The sequence below is a fragment of the Fukomys damarensis genome, unplaced genomic scaffold (genome assembly GCF_012274545.1).
Source record: "Fukomys damarensis isolate Sample0158 unplaced genomic scaffold, DMR_v1.0_HiC HiC_scaffold_16, whole genome shotgun sequence".
In the NCBI taxonomy this organism is placed as follows: Eukaryota; Metazoa; Chordata; class Mammalia; order Rodentia; family Bathyergidae; genus Fukomys; species Fukomys damarensis.
The window spans coordinates 70,857,153-70,870,557 of record NW_022900928.1 but is presented as its reverse complement, the minus strand read 5'-3'; the positions used below and the strand labels follow the sequence as shown (position 1 = coordinate 70,870,557).

The following is a 13,405-nucleotide window of genomic DNA, read 5'->3' as shown; positions in this document are numbered from 1 at the left end:
CATTTTTTTTTTTTTTTTTTTTTTGTAATATTCTCTCTCCAGGGCACTATCCTACTGATTACCTTAGCTATTACTTTCTAGCTCCTTCACCACTGCATTTATGCACTAAGTCTTAGGGTGGGGGCAGATCTTTTGAAAAGATGCTTAAGTCTCTGGCAGCAACACGAAGAAGGGGTTGTGGAAATACAGCCAAGCCTAGACAGGGAACCTGCTGTTGTAAGAGCAGACTCCGGGTAGCCTGCTCTTGGGTGGTAGTGCTACAATGAGGCCAAGTGAGGTTGTTTCAAACCTGATCAGAGAAACTTCCCCAAACCTGATCAGAGAAACTTCCCCACGCAGCACTCTGGGAGATGTAGTTCTAAGCAGGAGGCAGCCATGTTTGCTTAGAGAGAGTGTGCAGCTTGCTCTCTGCATGTCTTGAGACTACAGACCTGAACTAGACACCTCTGCCAAAAAGAGATAAAATCCCTTCTCTCTACTGTACACTGGGTGCTGACTGTTAGCTGAAAAATGGCACTAAAATGGGGAAAGGGTCACAGAACTACAGGGAACCCAAAAGGGAGAGCTGAGAGGTCACTGTGTAAAGAGAATGTGAGGTTCTCTGCAGAGGCAAAGAAATGGGAAAGAGAGCCCTGAAGGAAAAAGGGGATAGCGTGTGTGTCCCCAGAAATGTGTGTATGTGTGTGACTTTCTCATCTTCTTCTTGCCAACCACCAGTCTTTAGCGTCAGTGTGCATGAGGAAGAGCCCAACCTCGAATTCAACCGCTCACTGCCATGTGTCCCTGGGTGACCCATTTAAGCCTCTCTGTGTCCCCATTTCCTCACCTACAAGAAAATATTACTCACCTCAGAGGCTACTATAAAGGCTGAGATAACCTTTGTAAAGGGCTTAGAATCATGCCTGACACATCATAAATACTAAAGTACTAGGGGCGTTTACTTTTTATTTATTTTTATTATTATTTTATTATTATTATTATTATTTTTATTTTTTATTTATTTTCCTGTTTGCTTCTGTGACCTCTCACCCAAGTGTGGAGCATTTTAAATCTCTCCTGGAATTGATGATGTAGAGGTAGACAGACAGCAGATAAAGTGACCTGCTGTCTGAGGCAAATAAAGACATCAAAACATAGAGACAAGGCGGTCCCAAAAATAAGGAAAAGGAATGAGGAAATACAAGAAGAGACACCCAGGGAGGTGTTAGTCAGCTTTTCATGGCTGGGACAAAATACCTGACATCCACACTTAGGGAGGAAATGTGTTCTTTGGCTCACGAGTTTAGAGGTTTCAGTCTGTGGTTGATTAGCTCCATTGTTTTTAGGCATATGGCATGGCAGAAACATCATGGCAAAAAGGTATGGCAGAGAGAAGCTGCTCACCTCGTGGCAGCAGGAAAGCAGAGAGGGAAAATGCCAGAGAAGAAGATGCCAGGGACGAGATATAGTCCTGAAATTCATAACCTCATGACCCACCAAGATACACTCAGAAGTGTGCTCTACTCAGCTCCTAGGCCATCAAGCTGACGATCAAGATCAGCCATCACAGGGGATGCTCAATGGTACTGGACATGAAGAGGGGCAAGGGAGAAGTTGGTAGAAAAGTCCTCACAATCAATTAAGAGTCCACGTGAAAATACAGAAGAGAAAGAAAATCAGGTAAACTGACTGGGTAGAAAGTGGAAGGAAAAATAAGTGATTAAAGAGTTAGAGTGGGAATATCCACAAGGGGACTTGACTGTAACATCGAGGAGGAGCTGTGAGTGGAGAGAAGCTGTCCAGCATGAAGAAAGCCAGAAATGGAAGCTAACCCTGTAGGAGTCAAGTGCACATTGGTCTTGCAAGGCTGGTGGTGCTCTCTGGATAAGTGAGGCTATCAGGAGGACTTGGGGTAGAAGAGTTTCTGAAGCAGTTGTGGGGAAACAAGTTGTGAGACTGGGAAGCCCAGGTACTAGGAACAAAGAAGACGGCCAAGACTGCACCCTCCGCTGTGAGAAGGGAGAGAAGAGAGGAGTGCCACTGGAGTGCAAATCCTGCCTTCTGGGCAAAGGCAGAGCACCAGGGTCAACCCCCAAGAAGCTGCTTTAGAGAAGCTGGCAGTTCCTCCAAGACTGAAGCTTCCTGCTGGCTGCCAGCACTGCTGTGCCATCTCTGAGATCTTCAGGGCAAAGCAACACAATCCAAGAAGAGGAGATTCACCTTCCTTAGCTGCCAGAAATTCTTGAGACAGAAGTGGTAGTTTCTTGACATCAGCCTGTACAACTAACTGAACAGGCCAGTGTAGCACAGCGCTTACGATTTGGAGTTAAATCACCTGACTCAAAGTCTAGCACATTATATAGTATCAACTTGATTTTGTGTAAGTTATGAAACCTAAGTCATGGAGGTTTTTTTTTTTGTTGTTGTTTTGTTTTATATTTTGGGGTTTTGTTTTTTGGTGGTAGTGGGGATTGAACATGGAACCTTCACACTAAGCTGTATCTCCCATCCTTTCTATTTTGAGATAGGATCTCCCTAAGTCACTAAATTGCCAGGCTGGGATTAAATTTGTAATCCTCCTGCCTCAGTCACCCAGAGTGCTGGAACTATGGGCGTGCACCACCACACTCAGTTTAAGCTCAGATTTCTAAACTAAAGAACAGATGTGATAATACAGGTTAGTATCCTCCTGTGAAATACTCAAGATTAGAAGTATTTTGAATTTTTAGTTTTTTAAATATTTGCATGTACATAATAAGATATCTTGGTGATAGGACCTAAGTTGAAACATACAATTCACTTATGTTTCATATATACTGTATGCACATAGCATGAAGGTAATTTTATACATTTTTAGCACACCTGAGTTCCTACTGTGATCCATTCTGTGTGTTCAGGTGTGAGATTTTCCACTCATGGCATCATGTTAGTGTTCAAAAAGTCTTCAAGTTGGGAGCATTTTGGATTTCAGATTTTTAGATTAGTGATGTTCAACCTGTTACACTATTTCACAGAAATTTAAGTAAACAAAAGCACAGTGCCTGCCTCACAAATGCAAGGTCCTAGGTTCAATCCCCAATACCGGGGCGGGGGCAGGGGAGCAGTGCTGACATCTGATAGGAATATTTAATGAATCTTAACTAAAATACTGTCTTTCTAATTACTATTTTAGGGGCACCCAGGGGTTGGAACTATGGGTGCTCCAGGAGTCCCCCAATCCTCCAAGCCATCTGCACTTGGTGCTCAGACAAAGCTGGCACTGTTTATACACTTTCCCTTACGTACCATCTCTAGGCAGTCACACCACCTCCAGCCTGCAGCTGGTCCCTGCACAGCGCAGATGAAGGTTATGCAAGTGCTTCAGGAAGGAAAACAATCATAAATGCACAAGGGCTGGTACTCCCTGCCCTGGAGGTTTGCTCCTACACCTGTACTAGTATTTGCCCAGGTCCTACACCAGGGCTAGAGAGGACTTCGGAGCTCATTGCACCTGGCTTCCAGGTGAGAGTATATGGCAAGCCACAGGCTTAACTGAGCAGGGGCTGGCACGCAAGTAAAAGAGCCAAGTAAAAGCTCAGTACCACTGTCTGGCTTCTTGATGGTGATGGGTAAAGGGATATGCAGTTTCGGCCACTGTCACACCATACCATTTCCTGCAGACTGGGAAGGGTTAGCATAGAAGATGGAGGAGTCATCCGAATGCTCTGGGCTCAGCCACTACGAGATCCTCAGGTAGACCCTCTCCTGATACTGCTGACAGTGAGGGAAGAGGGGACAGACAATGGCCACAGAGGCTCAATGGTCTCATGAGAAGAAGCAGCCTCAGGATTCTGACTGGAGAATGTGGGTGGGCTGTAAGAGTGCGGTGGGCCCAGCGAAGAGGGAGAAAAGAGAGAGCTCCTGCTAACGGCCCTGGGCTTCCACTGGTACCTGCAGCAAGGTCAGAGCAACAACAGCCCTGTTCTGCTGTGAAGACATAGAGCAAAACCAGAAAAAGGCATCAAAAAGAGACGCTGTTAAACAGAGATGGACACGGCCAGGGATTTAGCTCAGTGGTTCTGACACCTGCCTTGCAAGCAGAGTTCAATGCCCAGTACCAAAAAAAAAAAAAAAAAAAATAAAAAAAAAAAAAAAAAAAAAAAAAAAAAAAGAGATGGACGGAGCACTGACAAACAACTGGGTAACATCCCAAGGTCCTTCTTAAAATCAACAAGGCCCAGGAATCATGTCCTAGAGAGACTTAAAAAAAAACAAACAAACTATTATCATCTAAGACATGTCTACCTGGATCATTCAGAAACACAGGGCTCTAATTCTTCCTTGTCAGTGTTTTTCTTCTTCTATCTGCTTATGGAATTCCCCAGACTTTCAGTGTGGAGATTGATCAAACAACTAAAACCAGATGTTCTATTTGACCCAGCTATGCCCCTTCATGGCATTTTCCCAAAATAATCAAAAGCATCATACCATAGCAATATATGCATACATTTGTTTATAGTAGCACAGTTTATAACAGCTAAATCTTGGAAATAGTCCAAATGTCCATCAACATTCATCAATGATGAATGGATAAAGATGTAGAGTTTGTAATACCATGAAGTACTGCTCTGCCGTAAAAAGGATAAGGTTGAGACATTTCTGGATAAATGGATGCACCTTGGAAACATATTCTTCAGTGAAATAAATAGGACACATCCGTAAATATCACATGATTTCTCTGGTATGAGAAACTGAAAGCGTAAATACGGACCAAAATGTATAATAGATATCGGGAAATGGGAAGAAAATGCTGAAATGGGAAGAGGAAACAAAGAAGGGGGAGGGGGAAAAGGAAAGAAAGGACAACAAAAAAGAGAATGGAAGGAAAGAATGGAAAAAGAGGGGAGGGGGTTGAAAGGAGAGGAGGAGAATGGGAAAAAAGAAGAAGAAAGATGCATCACGTACAGGTACAAATTCCCTATGATGAGTGTGATCATTATATATATCTAAAATGAACCGGTAAAAAATAAAATAAAACGAACCAGTAAAATAAAAAGTAAAAAAAGAAAAACAGACATTTCCCAGACTTGCTCACACACTGCCACACTTAGAGCTCAAATCCCAGGGAAATGGTAAAACAGAAGGACCGGCTAGGTCCCAGGAGAAAGGGGCTCTGCACAAGGTTCCAAGCCTCCTGAGAGCACCCTCTTCCTTCTTTCCCTGGAAGCCACAATTGTGGAAGTAAAAACCTGAGCTCTGGAGCTGCATCACTGCTCTGCCAGTAAAATGCACTGAGAGTAGACAACTAAGCATCACCTAGAAAATAGGTATCATAGTAATTTCTCTGATAGGATTGTTACTAGGATTAAATGAGATAGCGCAATGAGATAGGCTGGTGATTTAGCTCAGTGGTGCCGCCACCTACTTCACAAGTACAAGAACCCAGAGTCCAATCCCCAGTACAAAAAAAAAAAAAAAAAAGCAAGCAAGCACAGTGCTGAGCATATAGTCCTCAGAAGGGTAGCTACTGTTATTATGCAAATGCTTCAAAACTTAAATATTAATTTTGCAAACTGACTACTCTGCATTGTCTTTGGTGTGCTGTTTACATGTGTGATTGATGAATTTCCTGTCATTTCAACTTCTCTGCTGAAAGAGACCCCTAATTTCCTTAGCAAATTTCTCACTATAGAAGTTATTCAGAGAAACACAGGATGGCTTGATGTAGGCATTGACAGAGGAATTCACGGATTAGGAAGGAGAACAGAGCACCTGATGCCATTATTCCCTCAGTAAGAGTCCCATCTGTAGGTCTGTGTTCTGTACCTTTATGTACAAGGACAACTCTCAGCCATTTAAGAATCTGAGGGCCAAAAAACAAAACTCAAATAACAGATCTGCTTTACTTCTGGAAGGAAAAGTGGTAAGAGGGTGAAATCATTCCCCTCATAGATCCTTTAGCATTCATATCTTGGAGTTTCAAATATCAACCATTAAACTAAGTGCTTCAAAAATCCAAACCAGAATTCAATTTACTCACACATCACTGCCACATAAAAGGTGACACAAGGGAGCTCCTGTTTGTGTGCATACGCATGGGGGTTGGAGGAGTAAACTCACAAACATCCTCCACTCCTTCTGCTCCCCTCCCAGACTCCTGGACCATTCTAAACCCCGGCTACAATGGGTTTCTTCTTTCCATCTCAGCAGTCACCTTCAGATTAAAGAGGAAAGGCCAAGTGGGGACGAACCCAGAAGTTAATGGCTTATGGGTCACACACTGGAAGACAAGAAAAGAAGCATTGAGCAACCTTGGAAAACTGGTGACACACCCCACCCCACCCACCTTTTTCCTTGCTGCAGAATGGTGATTCTTGGGCTATGCACTAGACAGGTAAGAGAAAATAGAGGTATAAAAAGGGCCTTTTCTATCCCAACCCTATTGAATTATGTGCTTGACACTAGCTGGAGAAAATCCCAGGAGGCTTTCGGTAAGGACATGTTTCTCTAAGCACAGTCAGAGAATGAAGCACTTGAGACATCAGAAGCACTTGGGACACAAGTTAACCATGCAAATTCCTAGGCCCACCTGAGTCCAAATGACACAAAATTAAGACTGGGGACCAAGAATCTGCATACGGAATCAACTCTGCCTGTGATTATGAGACACATTACCTGACTCAGGATGACCACCTTAGAACCATTCTCAACAGGTTGTTCATTATCAACCATGGACACTTACTCATGGTCATACGTTAAGAAAATATTGCTACTTGAATTTCACTTTATCTCATATTTTTAAAATTTCTACCTCTCTCATCATATTACATTTAAAGTATTTACTGTAGAAGTACACATGCAACTTTATTGGTGGTATGCACTAGATAAGCAACCAAGCTGAAATATCAACCTCTTGTACACTGACTTACTCAATACCTAGATGAGTAAGAAAGGATTGGTCTCAGCAAAGAGCTGCTCTGAGCTTACATTATTCATCGGTGAGAGGCTGAGAAGAGAATTCAGGAGTTTGTTCTCTAACTTTGTCCCAACCTTCGAGTAACAGGGAGGCAAAAAATATATAGCACAGAGCAGGGCAAGCCGGAGGCTGGATTCTCTGCTTTGAATCCTCAAGTTGTCACCCAATCACGTTCCTTCTCCACCATGGCTGGTAGGAGGAGGGGCTTTCTCCCAGCAGGAAGCACAAATGCTAAGGGGATGAAATTTACTATCCGACCCGCCAGTTATCCAAACCTAAATTCCAACTTTGGTGTCAGTAGAGAGAGGTTAGATTGCTGAGCTATAATTAACAGCCCCCTTTTTCTCAGGCAGCAAAGAAGAAATGCTGGAGTAGGGGAAACACAGAGCAGGTGACGGTTACACCTGCAGACAGTTCTGCTGAGGCTGCTGAAGCAGCCAGGCCTGCTGGAGAGAAGTGAAGAGCTGGGAACACAGGAGGGAAGAGCGACTGGTAACCCACAGACTTCTCTGCCCTGATGCAGATGTAAGAGCTTAGCCCAGACCAAGAAAGTTCTACTCTCTATCACCCAAAGTCCATATGCACTGTCTTTCAAACGACTATGCGTTCCCTAAGTATGCAGATCATCAAAGAGGGAGCATATGAGTGGTCACAGATCAAACCATTTCGGTGCCCATGAAAAGTCTGAAAATTAATAGATATTTGAGGACCCTCTGGGAATTATTCACTGAGGTCCATGCCTGCTGCAGCATTTGCTCAGAGTGAGCCTCTGTGGAGATGGGGCTGGCTTCCTCATCAGCTGTAGGCTCCCCAGTGTACTGCTGGCTGACTGCAGGCTGGGAAGCCTGGCCACACACCTACTTCTCCTGCTACTCACCCCATGCACGAGACACTGGAAAAGCAAGAAGCAGATTTTACGTGACCGGCTCCCTGTGGAAACTAAGAATCCACGCATCACCTCTCATGGACTCTTTTGTGGCTCACATTAACTAAGTCCTTAAACCTCCCAGTCTAGCTCAAAACACACATTTTAGCTTTAGACACCTGCTGATGCTGACAGTAATAACAAAAGCTAGAACTTATTGAGTGCTTACCATGTGCCAGACATAGTGCTAAGGGCTTTGCCTATTTTATCTCATTGTGATTCCCCACAACCTTCACAAAGTAGGTGTAATTACCTGTGCTTTTCAAGAAGGAGGTAGATTCAGAGAGATAAAATGATTTTGCAAAAGCAAGGCAGTCAGTAAGTGGGACAGCCAGAATTCAAACCAAGGTCTTTCAGTTTTCAAAATGTTCCTGAGTTCCACAGTCACTAGGGGGAGAATCGTGTCCCAGTAACCAGCACCTTATAGTAGGAACAGAGGATCTCAGTCTACCACTTTATCTGCTGAGGACTCACTGTGTGAATCAGTCTCTGCTCAGCACCCTTAGAACTTCTGCCCCAAGAGCCCCCGAGGAGAGAACTCTTGTTAATAGATGGCTACATGATCATGGGCATCTATGCCTGTGCCTCGTGTGTGTGTGTGTGTGTGTGTGTGTGTGTGTGTGTGTGTGTGTGCGCGCGCGCGCGCGCATGTGTGTGTAAAAGAGAAACAATGAGACAGAGAACCAAGATCAAATCACCTTTACCTCTAGCTCCTACATACCTTTAAAACTCATTTAGTGTCGCCCTCCATTTCTTTTTCTTTTTTTCCTCTCATCTCATTTGCCCCATCTTTCATGTAAAAATGAAAAAATAAATAAAGCAAACCAAACAAGCAAAATCCTGCCTGTAAGATTACATACCCCCATTTCTTAAATGCCTGCCAAATTCACATTTAACTCTGGTCTCTGGGCCTGGAATCTCTTCCTCCTCCAAGAAACTTCTCCTCTCTACTTGTACAGCAGTCAGTGAGGAGCTGCTGCAGAACAACTTCACCCGGTGTAGGGGCTCTCAGCAGGGCAAGGCCCACACCTGACTTATGTTCCCGTCTCCATGTCAGCCTACTCAAACAGCTCTGCTGGCAGGGAAAAGTCTCCCCCAAAAACATAAGAAATTAACATACGACATCAACCCTCACAAGACCTAACCCAGGAAACCCAGATAATCCTAACCAACTCTTCTCCACGGTACCCTTCTCTTGGACCCTCCAAGTTCTCCACCCACAGAATTAATTTAGCACAAAAAGAACAGAATTAGGCTACCACTGAGCTGGCCAGTTATAAAGACAGATCCAGGGAGCCAGGGCACTTTTCTGAGAGGCATACGGTGAGGCACAGACTTAACTAAAGTCTGTGCACCTGTCACATAGCAGAGACCTACCAGGCCACCCCAACCCAAAGGGACCCCCACCACCTACTTGGCTCGCAGAGAGGCCAGCTTCTTCCTCAGGGAGGACACATGGTAGTGGTAAGCCTGCTTGACAGCTGTGCTGCAGGACACGGTCTCGGCACGCAGATTCTGCACCATGATTGGCTCACTGGAGGACCAGCCACATGGCAGCTGGGACCTCAAGGGCTGGGGATTCACTTGGGAGCTCTGTGGACTCCCTGCCTCTGCAGCTGCCCCAGCTGTGCTCCAGACGGAGGGCTCCGACACATAGACTCTCCTTGCCCTGCTGCCCCATATAAAACTCGGAGAGGTGAAAGGCCGAGGGTTAGAGGGTCGAACCTCTCATGCTATCAGAATCTCTCAGCCTTCAGCCCAAGCCACAGCACCAAACAGAGCCTGCATCCATCTTTCCACACCTGGCAGTGCTCTGGGCACCTGGTGAGCTTCCGGGCTCTGTCCTCAGACAGAGAGGATGGAGCTGGACCTGCATGTGATGTCAGCTGCTGGCACTGTCGGGAGGGGAGGGCTACCGGCACTGCTCCCAGAGGGTTTGCCACTTGGCTCCCTCCTCACTGCGAAGGGTCACCTGAGTGAACACGGGGCTGAGGGAATTCAGTGGCTGGGCAGGTAGATGAAGCAAGAGTGCTCTAGAAATTTGCTGTGAGGGGCAATTCCTGGGATGGAAAAAGAACTGAAAATACCTGTCCTTGTAATAGGAAGCTGTATAGTCCAGTAGTGAGCCTTAGTACCGGCGGAAGCAGCCGCCAGCTAGCCTGGCTTCCACACCTGAGGCTTGCGCTGACCTCATGTGCCACTGCCTGGGCCCCTCCACTGGCTTATTCATGAATTCCACAACCAAAGCTTCGTTGTTCATCAGATACAAGAGACTTTCTGTCCTTCAGGGTCTCATCAACTACAGAGCAGACAGATAAGGAAATCAAAGACCCACACAGAAGGGAGGTGCTGTGACAAAACTAACCACAGCCTAACACCATACCTAGAAAATAAGGGATGATGTCTTATGCCAAACGGAAGGAATGAGGGTCCAGGAAGACAGCTGGACACAAACATCTTTTAAAGTAGCCAGAGAAAAGACGATACAAAAGTAATTATAACCAACCTTCAGCCTACTCCATTCCTCTTCCCTGCTTTCAAGGATGACCTCATTTCCTGCCATGCAGAGAAAATAGATCCTGCAGCTATTGATCTCACCTTCCCATCGCCTCACCTGTGGACTCACCTGCAAGTACTCCCATCTTCACTTCCTGCTCTGAGGGAATCCTTTCCCTGTGATCAAGACCTATTCTCTCTTGCTTCTTCTGAAACCTTGCTTCCCTACCTTTCAGCAGGGGCACTGACCAGCTGAGCTGAAGCCCTTCCTCCTTCATACCCATGTGCCCTGTGTATAACTCATCACCAAGTCTTGGACATTTTATCTCCTAACTGTATCTTTTGTCTGTCTGTCTGCAAACTTCAAACTCAGGGCCTAGAGCAGGGATGGCAAACCTTTCAGAGCTTTCAATGATACAAACAGCCTGGGCAGCATGCGTGCCCTTAGGTTTGGCACCCCAGCCTACAGCATGACAGGCAAGCACTCTACCACTAAGCTATACATCCTCCAGTCCCAAAAAAGCCAAACAAATACTTTTTGATTTACCACCGTAGCTTCGAAGAGCACAGTCAACTGCCTACTGTCTCTATTTGCACGCACAGGTTCTTTGTCCCCGCTTTTGGTTTGGTTTGGAACTGGGAATTGAGTCTGGGCCTTCATACCAAGCTACAGCCCCAACACATATATCTGTGTACCTATGAAAATGTAAATATCTATAAGCCTATACAGACATACAAAACTTTTTGAGACAGTCTAAGTTCCCAGGCTACGATTTAACTTCTGACCCTCCTGCCCCAGTCTCCCCGAGTGCTGGCATGCCCCACCACGTCTGGTTCTGTGGGCACTTACTTTATAATCTATGTGTCTAAATTAAGCTTACTACCGTGCCTGCTCTTCACATTTTTCCTCCTTTTCCCACGCTAGCCACAGGCTAGATGCTATCGTGTTGTGATCATTACACACAAAACACATTTGATTCTCTCAAAATGCATGTGAGATATATCACTGGGGCCAGGCATTTAGCTCAGTGGTGCCGCCCTTGCCTTGCAAGCATAAGGTCCAGAGTTCGATCCCCAGTACTAAAAAAAAAAAAAAAAAGAAAAAGAAAAAGAAAAGAAAAAAGGTAGCTGAATGGGAGATATCACTATCACTATACCCATCTAGATTTTAGGAAAGCGAAACTCAAGTTAGCTAATTTCTCCAAGATCGCACAGCACGCGGTAGAGCCAGTCACGATCCAGGAAAGCCCAGATTGCGCTTGCTACCTGTTCTTGCTGCCCAAGCAACCTGCACAACCTCGCTGAGCGGAATGTCAGTTCCGTCAAATCTGCTTCCCAAATCTTCCACTGGTTCCTCCTTTTCTGTCCTCACATCGATACTCAGAACACGCTCATCTGATCTCTGCTTCCGTGTTGCCATGGCAGTCAGCAAGCTGTCCTGCCCACCTCAGTCCTTGGCAAACTCTGGCTTCCACCCTCTTTCACTCTCTTCATAACATTTATTCCTACTTGATATTTCCTTATGTGTCTACTGTCTCTCTCACTAGGGAGAAAGCATGGAGGAGACAGTGATACTTTATTCACAGCTATTCCCCCAATGCCTGCAGAGCAGATAACATGTAATATGTGCTCAATAAATATTTGTTAAACAGGATAAGACTGAATGTTTGCCTCTTCCCCCACTCCAAATACAGGTTGAAATCCTACCCTCTAATGTGATGGCATTAGGAGATGGGGTGATGAGATCATTGAGACGGAGCCCCTATAAGAGTATGTATCAGTCCTGCAAGAGACTAAAGAGACCAGAGTTGTTCTTTTTGCCATGAGAAGATGGATGTCTACGGGGAAAACAGACCTTTATCAGACACTGAATCTGCCACTACCTTGCCCTTTGCCATGCCAGTCTCCAGAACCACAAGGAATAACTTTCTGTTGTTTATAAGCCGCTTGTATTCTGTTACAGAAGCTTGGCTCAAGTAGAACACCTGGGTATTCCTTTTCTCAAAAATCACTCACGCCAGGGTTTCTTTCCTCCGTAAATAAAAGACATCCACTCCTAGCCCGGCGTGGTGGCGCATGCCTATAACCCCAGTACTTGGGAGGCTGACGCAGGAGGATCGCTGCAAGTTCGAGACCAGCCTGGGCTACATAGTGAGTTCCAGGTCAGTCTCGACCATGCAGTGAGGCCCTGTCTCAAAAAAAAAAAAAAAAAAATCCACTCCTTATCATGGCGGCATGCAGCTGGGTCAAGGACCTGCCTCCCTGTTCAAAACATCATTTCCGGCCATTCTGGAGCTGCCAGCTCCCAGGCTTGAGGCTGCAGCAAAGCTGAAGTATTTGTGGCTCTGAACACGCCCTGCTTTCTCACTCCTCCACACTATGAACATCCTGTTCCTCGCCAGGAACGCTGTCCCTGTGACACTCCTACTCATCTTTTGGCTCCCCACCAAAGCACCTCCCTCGGAGTCTTTCTCTTACCCACCATCCCGCGCTTGGCCCCAAGCAGGGAAGTTGTGTTACACCTGCCAGTGGGGAAAGGTCCCTTAATACCACTGAGCCCCAGTGTCTTCGACTGCAATATGTAGAAAAGGGCACCTGCTTAGGGGGCTGGTGAGAGCACTGTGTTAAGAAAATGTGTAAAAGGGTTTGCACAGGGTTTGGCACATAGTGAGCACTTAGTAAACAAATTCTTCAGTTTTAGTGCCTTATACATAACTCCATGCCAATTACTACACTGTAGTATACTTGTTTATTTGCAAATTTTTTTTGTTGTTGTTGTTTTTTTGAGACAGGGTCTCACTATGTAATTGAGACTGACCTGGAACTCACTATGTAGCCCAGGCTGGTCTTGAACTCACAGTGATCCTCCTGCCTCTCAGCCTACCGAGTACTGGGACTGCAGGCATGTGCCACCATGCCTGGCTTGCAAATGTATCTTGCCAAGTGTGGTACTGCATGCCTGTAATCACTGAGACAGAATGATCACCACAAGATCGAGGCCAGCCTTAACCACAGTGAGTTCAAAGCCAGCCTGAACTACATACTAAGAC

The 13,405-nt window shown here is 45.5% G+C and overlaps 1 protein-coding gene and 1 long non-coding RNA gene across 11 annotated transcripts in view; one reads left to right on the top strand and one right to left on the bottom strand.

The window, feature by feature from the left end:
* The window catches only part of LOC104857980, a 15,884-nt gene extending 4,458 nt beyond the window's left edge, over positions 1-11,426 (top strand). The window contains exons 2-3 of the long non-coding RNA XR_779025.3: positions 6,166-6,352; positions 7,284-11,426. This is a non-coding gene — a long non-coding RNA (uncharacterized LOC104857980). The remainder of the gene's footprint in view (positions 1-6,165; positions 6,353-7,283) is intronic.
* Positions 1-13,405, bottom strand: part of Gramd1b (GRAM domain containing 1B) — a 163,672-nt gene that overhangs the window by 103,999 nt on the left and 46,268 nt on the right. The gene's annotated exons all lie outside the window — the stretch shown is intronic.